We start from the raw sequence: 15671 nt of genomic DNA, 5'->3' as shown, positions 1-15671 counted from the left end.
ACCAGAGAGGCTAAAACAGTAAATTATTACCGTGGTAGTTCTTTTACCAAACCTCTTTTGGCTGAAAATACTGTTTACAGTAACATTTTATCATAAGCATCATTCAGAATGGTGAATTTATAGTGAATTAAGCTTTAGTTAATAGTTATTTTGCTGTTAATAAACACTGAATCACTTTATAAACCTTTTTTTAAGGCCAATGTTACAGTTTATAATCATCAGTTGCAACCGCAATAACGTTTATAGATGAACTACACAGTATTTATTAAACATTTACAAAGTTTTATAAATATTAGCTGCAAATTTACAATAAACAATTGCTTAATACTTAATACTTAATTATAGTATGACTTTGAATTCAGCACTTTTGCCCTTAAAGAAGTTTGTTTTGTTTTGTTTTGTTTTTTTACATTATAGCACTGATACTTTACTTGAGTAAAGCATTTAAACACTTCTTCCACTTCTTAAAGGTGCTGTTTGTAAGAAAAGTTGATTCAGTTTTTGTTCAGTTTTTGACTAGTTGGGAGAGATTCAAAAATCAACTTTTCTTCCAAGTAGCTCCTTTAAAGTGTCTCAGTTATACAAAGGATAACCAGGAAATGAGTGTTTTCTGGAGCACCAAACACTGAATATTAACCACCAAGTAACAGGTCTCTTGATGCCATTTTAACTATTACACTATGATACAACAGATTAGACCTTAACATGTTACTGAGCCCCAGCAGATCTAAGATACATAGAGCTCAATAATCTGCCCTGACACACTGTGATTGTATCAGAGCATAAAATGACTAGAAAGTATATTTTCTGACGTTAAAATCTAGCATTCTTCATTAGTCTCCCTCATTCCAAGCTGTTGACATGCATTAGTGGCACAATTATAAGAGCTGTGGTCTAATCTTTTAAAAGTCCCAGGGTAATGTTGGAAGTGGCCAGAGGAGAAGGGGAGAGGGGGATGGAAGGGGGATAAAGGGAGGAATGGGAGGAGAGAAACTCAATCTAAAGCACCAGGTGCACCTTTTGTCGACATAATCTCCCAACCCTCGAGACCGCGCACACACTGGCCAACATATACAGCCTTTCATACGTACACATGCTGCCTTTTCGACCAGGGGGATTTGGATCCTGGGTTGGCTCTGGTCATATGTAAAAGGGGACTCTCAGGTCACTGCGCTGCCAGAACGTCGGTTTAGTCCATTTTGATTTATGTAATAATCAACAGGACAAGGCCTTGAACTTTTTTTTTTTTTGCATTGAAGCGATGATATGGATTCATCACAACAAGCTGACATTGTGAATAAAGTTGTCGTCAAAAGAATACCTGTGCAGATTAGCAGGAATCAGATAAAAAGAAAAAGAGAACCGGCAGGAGAAATGCTGTCACATGTAAATTTAAAGCACATGTGGCCCTCTACGCAAGTGTTTTCATGTGTGAACCAGCTCTCACATTGTATTCTGACATCCAGTGTTTTTACACAAGGCAGAAACAAAAAAATCCATGAGTGTTTTTGTGTTTCTGTTCAGCAGCTATGGATTAAACTCCCATTTATCATTATAACAACAATAAACAAATAATGAAACACGCTTTAATGTAGCGAAAGCACATATAAGTATGTCTCAAGGTGTTTATTAATGTCTTTGTCAACAACTATAACTCAACATATGACTTCATGGGTTTTCAACACATTCATTAAGAGTTTAAAAACAGTTTTGAACATGCCTGTGAGTGATTTATATAAACACTTAATAAACCCCAGTTTGTTCTTGTATAAAACTGTGTATCATTATATATGTTTGGAGCTGTGTTCTCCAGCATGGAAGAAGTTACAACGGTAGACAAATAAACACTTTAAGTGAGTCTGTGTGACTATTCAAAGAGGAAATAACACTCTCTTCCTCATCCAAATAAAATGTAAAATTAAAGGAGCACTATGTAGTCTTACTGTAATTAGAAGAGAAAGCTTTTTTAATGCCTAACCAAACTCTCTTCGTAACCCTAACCCTAACCCTAACCCACACTTATTCACTTTTATTGCTGAAAGTGAAATAAGAAGATCATTAGCATGTCTGCATGCTAAATATGAAGCTTGACCAGCGGCCAGTTAGCTTAGCTTAGCATAAAGACTGGAAACAGGGAGACAGCTTGCCTGGCTCTGTCAGCAGGTAACAAACAGTGAACAAAATCTCCTCTCCAAAAACTACATAGTGCCCCTTTAATAAGCAATAAAACACAGCCTCGCTCAGTTCAATACACACAGGGGTTTTGTCTCTATTGCCATACTTTGTCTGGCGACTAATGTCAGCTAACATTAGCAAACTTCCTGTACATGTTGTTGTGACATGTCTGAGTGTTTGCTCCTCTCTACTCATACATAGGTCACAAGTAGGTCACATGCAGACAGCACTGGTTTAAGATTTGCTGGTGGAGGGATAAAAAAACACATTCTTAAAACAGAAGGATATGCAGAGCAGCAGTGGCTGAATGAAGGGAACAGGACCTGAGCTCACACCCATTGTGAGCTTACAGACATGTACTGATGCCTGTCAGTCAGCCCGCTGCATTGCACAGGGAGGCAAAACAAAGATCTGTCTTCAGAATGGCAGCAGCGGTTGTTGTGGTGCATCTAAAAGCTCGAAATGTTTGAATGCTTGCACAAAAACACACTCTTGAATAACGCTGCAGCGCATGTTAATCAATGGCTCTTAGCACAGTGGATTTAAGCAGGGCCGGGCGCCCCTTGTCCACAATCCCTCACCCGTCATCCTTTAAGCTCGACCCCTAAACTCCTGTAAAGCCTCAAGTGGGGACGAAGCCAAGGACGGAGCAGGCTGCTCATTGTGATTTAATCTCTCCCGGCCTCTCCCTCCACAGCCAGAACAAACATCAAATATGGCCTCCTTATCAGGCCCGCCCTGCTCTATCTATCTATCGCCAATCAATATCTCCTATTCTCTGTGTGTGTGTGTGCAGGCTTGTAGGAATGTGTTTGTGTGTGTGTGTGTGTGTGTGTGTGTGTGTGTGTGTGTGTGTGTGTGTGTGTGTGTGTGTGTGAAACAGGTCTCAAGGGCTGCGCTAACTAAGGTCAAAGATCAGGTATAACCCTCCAGCGTGGAATGACAGATGTGGCCGGAGGAAAACAAGATAAAAGAAAGAAAGGGAGGGGAAAAAGAAAGCGTGTTACCAGTTGCGTGTGTCCTAAACAACAGATCATAAAAAAAAGTGCTGTTGTTATTGCTGCTGTTGTCTCAGTTTACAGGTATAACATCGCCTCAGGTCAGAGGCAGACATCAGATCGGCTTACCTGAGTGAACATTGGCCTTGAACAGTGTGCTTTCAGCAGCTAAACGAGCAGCTGTATGGTCGCACACACGTGGTTAAACGCCTCCTTCAGTCACAGGGAAGAGGAATGAGAATCAAAAAAGGCGTCGGCTTCTCGTGCTTCCTGTTTGCAGCGAGGAAGGAGAACCAAATGTTAGGCTGAAGCCTTTGACCACACACACACACACACACACACACATGAATCCAAAGGTGGCATACGTGCATGAAAGCCACTTCTCCTCCTCCTCCTCCCCTGCATGGGCATGGATTTACATAGGAGAGAAAATAAGTGTATGCATATGCATCAAGGGGGGGCTTCCTGAGGTGATATGACACCCTGTGTGAGCCTCTATTCACCATGAAACAGCTCCATAAAGCTGCAAAAATGCTGCCAGAGCTGCTGCAGCCAGGCTGTTAGAGATAGATGGGAGAGAGGGAGAGAGAGAGAGAGGGAGAGAGAGAGAGAGAGAGAGAGAGAGAGAGAGAGAGAGAGAGAGAGAGAGAGAGAAGGGGGGAAATCCTTTGTTCTGTCAAGGACTTAACACAATCAGAGTGTACAGTGTGTCAGGAGCGCACAGGCATATATCAACTTCAATCTCTTTTTAATGAAAAATCCTGCCCTCTCTAATATGTGCAAATTAACCTCTTCTCCTCCCTCCCTCCCTCCCTCCCTCCCCTCCTCCTGCCTCCCGTTTCCCCTCCTCTCTCTCCCCTCTCCCTTACAGAGGCCCCTCACTCACTCCCTCTATCCTCTCTTCTCGCTCTCCACCCTCTTCTTCTTCTTCTTCTTCCTCTTCTTCCTCCTCCTTTCCCACGTCCGTCTCGCTTCACTTTCACCAGCTTTTCCACGTCGCTCTCATTCAGAGGTGGAGGGCCCAGAGAGAGAGAGACTGATAGAGACGCACTCCTGCTGTCCATACGCTTGTTGCTTTAGCCCCAGCACAGCAATTATCTACATCACCAAATGATCAGAAAGCAGCAGAAAAAACATCCCAAAGTCAGTGTCTGGAATTTAAATTCACCCTCCATCCATCCATCCATCCATCCATCCATCCTCCTCTGCTCTCTTTGGTTTTCATCTCACACACACTCTGGATCATGCTATTACCCTGATTATCCTGATGAGTTGGTCAGATCCTTGCCTTCTCATTCTGCCCATGCTGATTGTAATTTAGAAATTACACCTAATGAGGAATTTTTAAAAAACACGGCGGCCGCTCTGTGCTGCCAGCTCCACGCCGCTCCCTGCCCTAATGGATTTCCTGGTATGGAATCCATTTTTCCCCCCTTTCTGCCCTGCAGGGGGTCCGGCTAGCCAGGCCCTCCCTCCCTCCCTCCCTCCACCCCTCCCTCCACCCCTCCCTCCCTCCTCTGCTCCCACCCCCGCCCCTCTTCCCCCCTCCACCACCACCACCACCACCACCACCCCACACTCCACTAATTGGGGGCGACTGGTTTTGGTGAAAAGAAGTCATAATCATTGTTTCTGCTGCTAATTTAAGTGGTTAAGTGTACGGGATCGGCTCGCAGGATGAGGAAATGAGTATGATTAAATTTACATTTTTTAATCTTAACAGCTTAAAGTGCCAATTTCCTTTTTTTTTTATGTGGTGTTTCTTGTTAAAGTTCAACCCCGCACAAGAGAAATGTACATGTTGGGTGTTTCTGTAACATCTCGAGAGACTTTTCTGGTTTTGTTTGCTTTTTATATATTTTTACTTTTTTAAGTGGTTTAGACCTAAAACCAGTGATTGAGACAAACGATGGCGTTACAGCACAGATCACATCCTGATCTTGTGCTTTAAATGAAGTGAAATGTCCCTTTAAAGAGCTTTTTTTCACATAACTTCTCTTTATTTTACAGAGGAATGTGTCTGTCGATTATAGTTTTACCTATTAGTCTCACAAACACCTGTATGATGTGTGTGTGTGTGTGTGTGTGTGTGTGTGTGTGTGTGTGTGTGTGTGTGTGTGTGTGTGTGTGTGTGTGTGTGTGTTTGGGGGGGGGGGGGGGGCAAACACACAAATAGGCACACATGCAAATCAAAGCCATCAACAGCTTGTGATGAAGTGAGACGTCGTGGCATAAACAGAGTGTGCCGTTACCATGGAAGCCACTTTCACCTCACAGGCCGAGAGACAGAAAAAAAACACAAAGAGCCAACGAGGCAGGGAGGGAGTGACAGAAAAACAGTAACAGACAGACACACAGACAGACAGTGTGTTACAGGCTCTCCTTCAGCTACGTTTAATAGCTTTTCAATCCCCTTTCGGAGCTTTTCCACCAGTTTCCTTCTTCCCTGGGAAAAAAAGCAGCACTGTACTTGTACAGTAAGTTCATTGAAACGTTGTTTAATAGCTGATGGAACATTCACAACTTTAATGAGCACATTGCAGATCTACAGAGGCAGATGTACAGTGGCTGTCGGAGGGGTTTTGTGGTTTTTGGGGAGCCACATCTGTCCCTGTTTTGGTCCCCTTTTTTTTTGGGCAGGTCACAGTCTTTTAGACTTTGGGCTCTTTGTTGGTAAAGACAGCAGGTTTACCTCACCATACTTTGTTCATCGAAGCTGTCATACATGCACTCACTGGGACAATCCAATCCAATTTCCACCATCGCTTTTCATTTTAAGAGGAGAGCCATAAACAAGATTCACTCGGCCAGAACTGGAACAAATCGCTGCCTGCATTTTTCTGCATTGCTCTGAATGTCCACTTCACTCACCAATTTATTATAATAAAGCCCGCTGCAGGAAATTGAACATAGCGACCCGGTCACATGACGTCACACAGGCCGTCCAGGCTGAGAATCGCAGGCAAACGGGGGACTCTTGATATCTCCTTTAATTTGGCAGAGGCACTGATGACAAATTTCCTTCCTTTATACTTTATAAATGATTCATCTGAGCCAAATGGGAACCTTTATCCATTTAATCCGGCTCATTTTTTTCTCTCAGAGATGAAGAGGTTACATAACTTCCGCAAAGGGCAGCTTAGAGATCGAAAGAGACGAAGAAATTAGCTTAGATGTGGTTTCAAAATGTTCCGCCTTTGTTGGGAGAAAAATGTGAACATCTGCTTATGAAGACATGATTCACCTTAAAGGTGCAGTATGTAGTTTTGGCGAAGAAAGTTTAATCCGAAGGGAAAGATCTTTTTTCATGTCTAAACAAAGTAAATAAACAAACTCTCTCTGTTTTCATGGCTGAATAAACTGAATAAACAAACTGACCTTAAAGGACAATTTCATACTGTTTTACTTTGTTTATATGTGGCGGACCCTGCCACCTTTCTAGCTTCAAACAGTGTTCTGGGGACCTTATTTTCCTTGTTTATTCAGTTATGGAAAAAAAATAATATATGACGTGTGTATCATTACCTCATTATTATTGTATATATTAGGATTCTGAGTTTGAATTTATTTTCCAAAAACCATATAGTGCCCCTTTAAGTCCGTCAGGTCAGTTTAATTGCCATTTTCTTGTCATTTTGCATGTTGAGATTCCCCTCAAAGCCTGATTGCTGCTGAGTGAAAGAAGCAACCAGCCTCCATACCTTCTGCCAAAAAGGTCGGACGAGCGAGGTCGGACGAGCGAGGCCGCTGCAGCGAAGCTAGCTTTCAAGGTTTTGCCAGAGAGGCTACAGGAGGTAATCAGAGGAAAATATGTCCTCTCCTCCTCCTCCTCTTCTTCTTTTAGACCTCCATTAGACCAGCCTGCCTCTGTCTGGGAAAATTGATTTTCTCCCTCCCCTCCTCCTCTCCTCTCCTGTTTCTCCTCTTTCTTTTTTTCTTCTCAGGTTCCATTTGAGGCTTGCTCATCCACTCTCAAGAGCCGTTCTGCGAGACAGAGGGAGAAAAGAGAATAGTTAAGCCGCGACAGGTTGTTCACACATATAGTTACCCACCACCCCCCCAACGGCAGCCACCATGCCGGGCTCCAGCCTCATCTCTGTCATCTGCTGAGGCCTGCAGTGGTCTCTTTCTTTCTCTCTCTTTTTTTCCTTTACTCATCTGCCTAATCCTTTCCTTCCTCTTCTGTTCTTTCTCCACCTCTTCCTCTTTCTGCTGCTCTTCCACCAGTTTTCACACTTGCATCCACCCCCCCTACCCCTCCTCTCCTCTCAGAGCCAAGTCTTGGATCAATGCACCATTGATTTTCCTATCAATGAACATTAGTATGGATCAGACTGCTGCCTGCACTGCCCTGCCCTGAAAACTACACTCACACACATACACACACACACGCACACACACACACACACACACATGCACGCTCATACACATACATACACGCATGCACTAAGAGCGCCTGTTGCCACAGGGACCCCAGATTTCATCACTGGGTGCTGTGGACAAAAGGAGAAACAGCAGTTGAAATAAAGGAGGGTGGGATTGATAAAAGAGAGGTTCTAGTTGAAAGCACAGGAGCCAATCAATGGAAGGAGTGACAGAGAGGGTAGGAAATGAAATCAGACCGAGCAGAGTTAGTGTTTGTTTCTCGTCGTTGGTCAACTGCCTGCAAGTCCATTCACTCCAGAATAATTCAGTCTGTTTGGCAGCCGGCTTAGGCTTGTTGATCATGACAGTGAATGGATGCATGTGCTTTATATGCACCTTTGGGTGTTCTTAGACAAGCACGTACACACACAGTCAGGTGGAGATTCACACTTTTCTTTCTGCTGTGCTCCTTTTGTGTCCCACATTGTGTTCATTCCACACAAACCAACGGTGGCCTCTCAGAGAGAGAGAGAGAGAGAGCACATTTCTGAACACATCAGCTGCATTTTGCATCGCCAGACAATGAGTCCATGCGTATACACTCAGCATCACCATCTTCAATTAACCCTGCATTTAGGGGAGAGGAGGAGAAACAGAATAGTGAATATATTCTGTTTTTATTGTGTGGTACTTTAAAGGAGCAATGTGTAGTTTTAAAATATTTTCAAAATTAATGAGATAATAAAACAAACTCAGAAATATTTATTTTTCCATAACTGTATTAACAAGCTGTCACCAGAACAGTTTGAAGCTGTTTGAAGCTAGAAAGGTGGCAGGGTCCGCCAAATATAAACAAAGTGAAACAGTGTGATATTGAGTTGAGTTGTCAGTTTGTTCATTCGGTCATGAAAACAAAGAGAGTTGTTTTTTAGTTTGTTGTGGCATGAAGATCTTTCTCCTCTGATTAAAATGTTGTAAACAACATAATGCAACTTTAATTAATGAAAGACTGAATGAAGGTCGCTTATAATCAACCTCTCCTTTCTTGCTCGGGCCCTGGATGTCCTTGCAACACAGTGTATGAATGGTCTTCTTTGGGTTTTTCTGAAGTAATGTTGTCTCATTCATAATTACGCTTCCTCACATCCTCGTCTCTTTCTCTGGTCAAACACAGAGAGGAGCTGTGTGTGCAGGCTGGTCCTGATAGAACAAAGAAACATCCTTCTTCTTTGGGAGTGCTTGCATGAAAGTTGATCCTCGACTAAGACCCCCTGCACAAGGAAACTGAGATGCCTCAGGGCCGTCCTTCGCCCTGCCTGATTGTAAGGCGTTTTAATTTGGGCTGCAGTGGACGACTACCTGCCTCTCTGTCTGCCTGCCTGAGCACTTCAGCATGTTTGTGTGTGTGTGTTCACTAAAATATAATAAATAAACTTTACCAAAGAGAAAAAAAAAGATTATTATTTATTTAGTTAGCATGAAGGACATTTCATTTTTTTTGTGTGTATTTTTGTATTTTATTTATTAACTGTGTGCTGAATATTTCATAATTAAAACTTTTTTAAGGGTTTATTTAATTTCACATGTGAACAATAACATGTTTTTTATTCTACTATCTGTGTAGTATGAATGGCATATAGCATGTAAAAATCTAAACTAGTATTGTTCGGTCTGCTGCTGAAACTGTAGCCTGTATAAATGTATTTGTTTTAAAGGAGCACTACGTAGTTTTAGGGAAGACATTTTAAACAGAAGAGAAAGATCTTTAGTGACTGATTTTTTTTTAAATGCCTCAACAAACTTAACAAACAAACTCTCTTTGTTTTCATGAATGAATAAACTGAATAAACAAACTGACCTTAAAGGACAATTTCATACAGTTTTACTTTGTTCATGTGTGGCAGACCCTGCCACCTTTCTAGCTTCAAACAGTGTTATGGGGATCTTATCTTCCTCTGAGAACAGCTTGTTTATTCAGTTATGGAAAAAATCATATTACTGTAAATATCAAAATTCTCAGTTTGTATTTCACAATTCACGTAATTCAAGTATATTATGGCACAGGTCCCTCTGTGCAAGCCTGAAGGAGAGTCTAGTCTGCAGGATAAAGAGGCTCACAGTATATTACAGACATACAGAGGTTTTGAAGGACTGTGGTTGGTTTGTGAATGTGCGGACGGCCTTCAGAAATAAGAGGGGCTGTGGAAGCTGACTTTCACACCATGTCACAAAAAAAAACAGAAAAGAAAAGACAGTTTCTTAGTGCAGCATCACAAAACATGTATTTCCCACGAACTGTAGCCCAAATGTGCTGATAGAAAACTGTTATATATTTGCCGGTGTAACAACTTCACTTTCGCTGGGCTTCAAGAAGAGCCTCCCCCCCTCTTTCATTCCTCCTGGACCCCAACACAGATGGCCAACCCTGAGAGTGGGCTGCTGCTGTGGAAGATGGGAAAGACAGGTGAAAGGAGGAATATTCATGAATTGTATTGTTGGATCAATATTATATAAAGCAATGCAGAGCTGTGACCAACATTTACAAATTCTCCTCTCCTGAAAACTTCAGGACACACACACACACACACACACACACACACACACACACACACTGAAACAAACTGAAACAAACAGTCAACCTGTGGGAGCTGAGGAGGGAGAGGAGGAGGAGGAGGAGGAGGAGGAGGGGGGCCGCAGATTTTTCTGGCAACATGTCAACCCAGACTATAACCTTTGTAACCACAAAGTTCAATTACTCACTTAGCTCACTTTGATCCAGACTTCTGCCTCTGATTGAGGCTTTAGCATGTGGACTGACTGAAACGAGGCTCAGTTCTGAATAAACCACCCAGCAGCAGCAGCAGCAGCAGCAGCACAGTTGTGGCGGTGGCAGATCTGTCTGATGGGCTCATCATATAGGAAAACACGACTTACACAGCGGCGGCTGCAGAGTTGGATAAACTGAGCGGTATAGTGATTAACTTCACAGGTTTTACACTGCTGTAGAACAGATGTGAGATCATGTAGGGTTTCTTTTAGGTTAAGATACGTTTGTGTAACATGAAGAGAGGGAAACAATGCTTTTAATTTGGGAATTGCAGAGCCAAATGTGTTGAACTGTGAGAGACCCGAGCTGCCTGCTCAGTCAGTCAGCGGCAGGGTAAACATGGCGGGTCCACCGTGAGAATATATCTGAAAAAAGCCCAACAACACTCGTTTTTAGTTCCCTTTTCACTGTAAATACGTTTTGAGAAAGCGATACAACCGCTAAACTACTCCACTCACTTTGTCAGACTCGCCTGTCGCGCTCGTTGCCGCGCCGGGGAGCCGGGGAGCCGGGCAGGACTTGAGGGGAAACGGAGCTCCTGGCAGCGGCTGCAGCAGCGACAGCAGCCGGCAGGAAGCTGCTATTCACCGGCAGGCGGGAGGAGGAACAGCTGCCCCTGCGCGGACATGGAAACACCGGCTCTCACGCCATTTATGTAGCCCGAAAAAATACAATATCATTAATAATTTAAAAGATGAAATTTAAGATATATGACGATAGGTATGGTTTTGTATTTTAGCCAGTATATTAAAGGTTACAGACACAATTAGATATATAATTTTATTTTTAGAAATAGAGACTGAAGATATTCAGGAATAAACTATATTATAACACATAATTATATTTATATGTTTTATTTACTGTGGCTTAATTAGTTGTATTTAAATTAATTATAATTTAATTTTCAACATTGCCCATGTGTAATATTCTTTATTGGCGGACTTTTCTATTGTTATATTAGAATATTATCTTATTTTCACAGCTATATAATATGCGATTGCAGTGCAGCACATATGAGAAGGTGAACGGCAGGTTAAAGACTATGAGCCCTGTTATTGAATTTTACGTCAGGTAATATTTGCATTTAATATCCCGCCGCCACACATGGGCCTGCCATATTGTTACTTTGATAGACAGGCTTAAAGGGCTGTAATTGCAATCACATTGAACCCCGAAAGCTTTTATTGTCGGAGTACGAGCGCGCGCGCGCACACACACACACACACACACACACACACACACACACACACACACACACACACACACACGAGCTAGAGAAGTAACAAAGCCTATTTTTTTAGGCTATGGATGTATACGCCTATGACCTGGAGCCTCTCCTCTCTCTCGTCGTTACATCTGTCACGTTCAGGGCTCTTGCCTGTAACCGGTGACGCTGCTGCTGCAAGTCTTAATGGGAGCTGATGGTGGTGATGGTGGTGATGGTGCCGGCTATAGAGATGGTGAATTAGAGCAGGCATGCGCGCTCTGGTAGAGGTGAATGTGAGCCATTCAAATTTCCATATATGTCCTGTCACAAGGGAGACCCCCCCCCCCCCCCCCCCCCGCCCCGCCCCGCCTTTTCCTCACGTACCCCCTTAAACACACACACACACACACACACACACACACACACACACACACACACATTAGCCTCCCCCCTCACTCTCCCTCCCTCCTTTCTTTGTTCCCCTCCGATGATCTCTCCCCCCCCCCCCCCTCCCCGCCCTCCATGAGCTCCCCACAGTACAGAGAGAGAGAGAGAGAGAGAGAGAGAGAGAGAGAGAGAGAGAGAGAGAACCACGCCACTGCCACCCAGCGGCCGCGGAGGCGCGCGCGACCGTGCGCGCGAGCTCTCTGCTATCCCCGACCTCCATGAATAACCATCAGCTGGGATATTTTTTTTTAACAACTTCGCTACATCTTACAAGCACATTCACGCAACAAGGCCGCTCCCTCGCCATTTTGGTTGCTTTTTCAGTGTCTGGGGCTCGAGCCCGCTGCTGCGCCGACAGACGCGCGCCCTGCTGAAGTGTCCTTGAGCAAGACACTGACCCCATGCTGACCTCTGGGGACGGGGAGGGGGACTTGTCCTCCTGAGATGATCATATTAGCATCATCAGACGGATGTATCCGCTTCTCTCTCGCTGCTTTTCAGCACCATATCTGACGGATGACACATGGAAATGATTGAATGAAGAGCAGCTATAGGCTCTGCAGGACAACAATTTAATTAGCTCTATATATAACCGAGTTAATGAGGTACTTAACAGAGAGACGTTAATTACAGATTCTATATGGCCCCGCTTCTTTCTGCAGGGCATCCTCTCTTCTCTGCGCCTTTAAATGGGATTAATCAATCATATTTTTTAATCCATCCGTTTGAGATATTTCTCGTTTATTTATTTGTTGTTGCACCTCCATAATTTTGTGATTTAATCAGACGCGTCCCTCACAAAATAAAGCAAGCAATATTGCCTTGGAAGATTAGGCTGTACGTCAGGAGATACGATGATCAGCCTTGTTAGTTAAATAATAAATAATTTAAACGTGATAAAAGCGGCGGAGGAAAAGAGGGAGGAGGGGATGGGGAGGCTTTTTTTCCAACAGGGGGCAGAATCACTCTGCAAAAAAAAAAAAATCTCTCTCTCTCTCTGGTTCTCTCTGATCCTCTCTTTCTCTATTACACACACACACACACACACACACACACACACACACACACACACACACACACACACACACACACACACACACGCTCATAATACGCACACACGTGCACACGGGCAATGCCTCTGGATCTGTTGTTTTTCCCTGCAAGCAATTTTCACCTCCTACCAGCTGCCTTCAAAAAAAAAAAACGCCCTTAACTAGACGGATCCGAGCCCAGCGTGTTTGTTTGCTTAACAAATAAACTTTTGAGCGAGATCACGGAAAGTGTAGATTAGTCCCAGGGTGTCCAATCTAGTTTAGCAAATGAAGCTGAAAGGTTGCTGAACCCCAGTGTTTCAAACGTGCTAAGATGATTAAACGGACTTGGTTGTTTGACAAAGTGCAAAAGCAAGTTTTATTTCCTCCCGGGAGCTCAAATTAAGTCCTCCTCCACTTTCTGATTAGTCAAGAGTTTTAAGATAATAAGCAGATATGAATTACAGTGTATTCTGTTATTTTTCTCCACTGAGGGCCTCATGGTTACATCGGGGTCCTGACCCTCGGGAGCTGGTTGCTTGGGAATTGTGGTTTGACGATCTTTCCAGCTTAATTAAGTTTTATTTTCCAAGCAAAAATGTGTTTGGTGCTTAAAAATAATAGAAGAACACGTAGTTATTATTTCGTCTTATTTCATTTATTCCTCGTGTTTATTTTTACGTGCATCATAAGTGGCTCAGGCAATAAATGAATTGCATATTCCTAAATCAGGGCAGGTGTGAGTCTGTCTGAAGCTATATTTTGTTTTTTGGATTATAGTTAGACCAACACATGCCACTCAAAACCTCTTCTGCTTCCCTGACAACTAATGTAGCTGCCTTTGGTTGCAATAAGTAGAAGAAGAAAAAACATTTTCAGCGAGGAAGGCTCACACAGACATCCACAAAGACAATCAGACTCACTTTTATTTTGAAAATGGAGCAGACACTGAGACAGAGGTGAGAGGGAAATGTTAACTGTTACTTTAGTAACTATTGAGATCTTTCTCTTTTATGATCAACATATTAGACAAAACCTTTCTTAGTGAACTTGTGTGCAAGTTATCTGCATGTTCACTGCCAACATATTTTTCATTTTGTTTTATTTGTTTCGCTTCCTGCCTATATTTAATAAAATACGGTAAATGCATGGCTAGACAACTGAAAATCACACAGTAAACTCTGTGATTAAACTTGATTTTTCTTTGCATGTGAGGTCTTAAGTCAGGCAGATAATGAGAGATGAATGATATGTGTGATCTATTCCAAAATTAAGAAACTCACCGACCTTTTTCCGCCGTCACACACTGTAGATAATAACGACCAGATGGGTTCAGGAGCTGTTGAGTTGAACAACAACCAAAAATGATCAAAAACAGGACAGTTTAATGCAATAAAGGCTTTAATCCACTGATCCTACTGAGACTTATTGGAAGTTGTGACATAACATAAAGAGCATGGATTTTAACCTATTTAGAAATTATACTGCAGCATCTTCTGTCAGTGTTAAAGTGTTAAGATGAACATCCAGCTTCTATCAGACAACCTACAGCTCTCTGCCATGACTCCGCTGTAGGCTGTTGATGCTGTGCGGCGTTCACGGCGCTTGAATAGCCTCTAATTAAGGTTAAGGTCAACCCTTGGATCTCCACTCACCTCCTCTGTCTACATGCAACTCCCTTTCAAACATGCACAAACCTCAGCAGACACAGAAAAGAAGGGATCCATCCGCACTGTGAAATGACTGCTTTGGTCAAAATTCCTGATTTTACTGTTATCATATGCAGCTGTGAACAAAAGGGGAAAGAAACCACCGAGCCAGAACCACAGAAACAGGCCTGACTGACTGATTATTTTACGAATCCTTAACGCCACCCGGAGATAAGCATCCACTTTTTTAGACATGTGCTACTTGTTTTTTATGGTGGAGATAAAAACATGGCGAGCAAAAAAAGAAGAGAAATGTGACAGTATGCGAGTGTCTTCCAGGCTTCTTATAAGCCTTGTTGCAATTAATTGAATATGCATCAAAACAGCCAATTGAAGCACTCATTTGAACACATGTCCGTCTGACAAGCTGCTTTTGAAAATGATTCCTTGTTGTTGACAATGCACACATTTCCCAAGGTCATATTACCGCAGCGTCCTCTTAAAGGGGATGTTTCCAGTGTGTCATTGTTAGTATGTCAAAGACAGTCAGAGGAAGGAAATTATAACTTGGAGCAAAGTGATTATTGGACTGTGTGGACCTACAGTCGAGTAGAGATTAACGACAAAAGCGAATGAAATAATAATAATAATAATAATCGTAATAATAATAATAATAATAGACTTTGATTGAGATTAAAATCAGCCTGCCAAAACTTTATTCAAACAAAATCCGTCAGCAGAAGCCTGAAGAAGAAGCTATCGATCATTTTTCATTTCATTTGAAGTGTAAAGATCGGTATAGACTCACAACTACAACTTCAGTTTATTTCAAATACTCAAACATTTTTGGCTTATCCAAGTGTGACACTGAACTGGAGACATCAGAGCAGTTTGGACTTCTTTATAACACCTCTGAGCTCACAGCTGTAATATTCGGGGAAGTTATTCTGTTTTTTCAACCAGGATATTATG

This window comes from Pagrus major, chromosome 19, assembly GCF_040436345.1.
Source record: "Pagrus major chromosome 19, Pma_NU_1.0".
Classification (NCBI taxonomy): domain Eukaryota; kingdom Metazoa; phylum Chordata; class Actinopteri; order Spariformes; family Sparidae; genus Pagrus; species Pagrus major.
The sequence above is the reverse complement of the archived record's forward strand: the minus strand, read 5'-3'. Positions refer to the sequence as shown.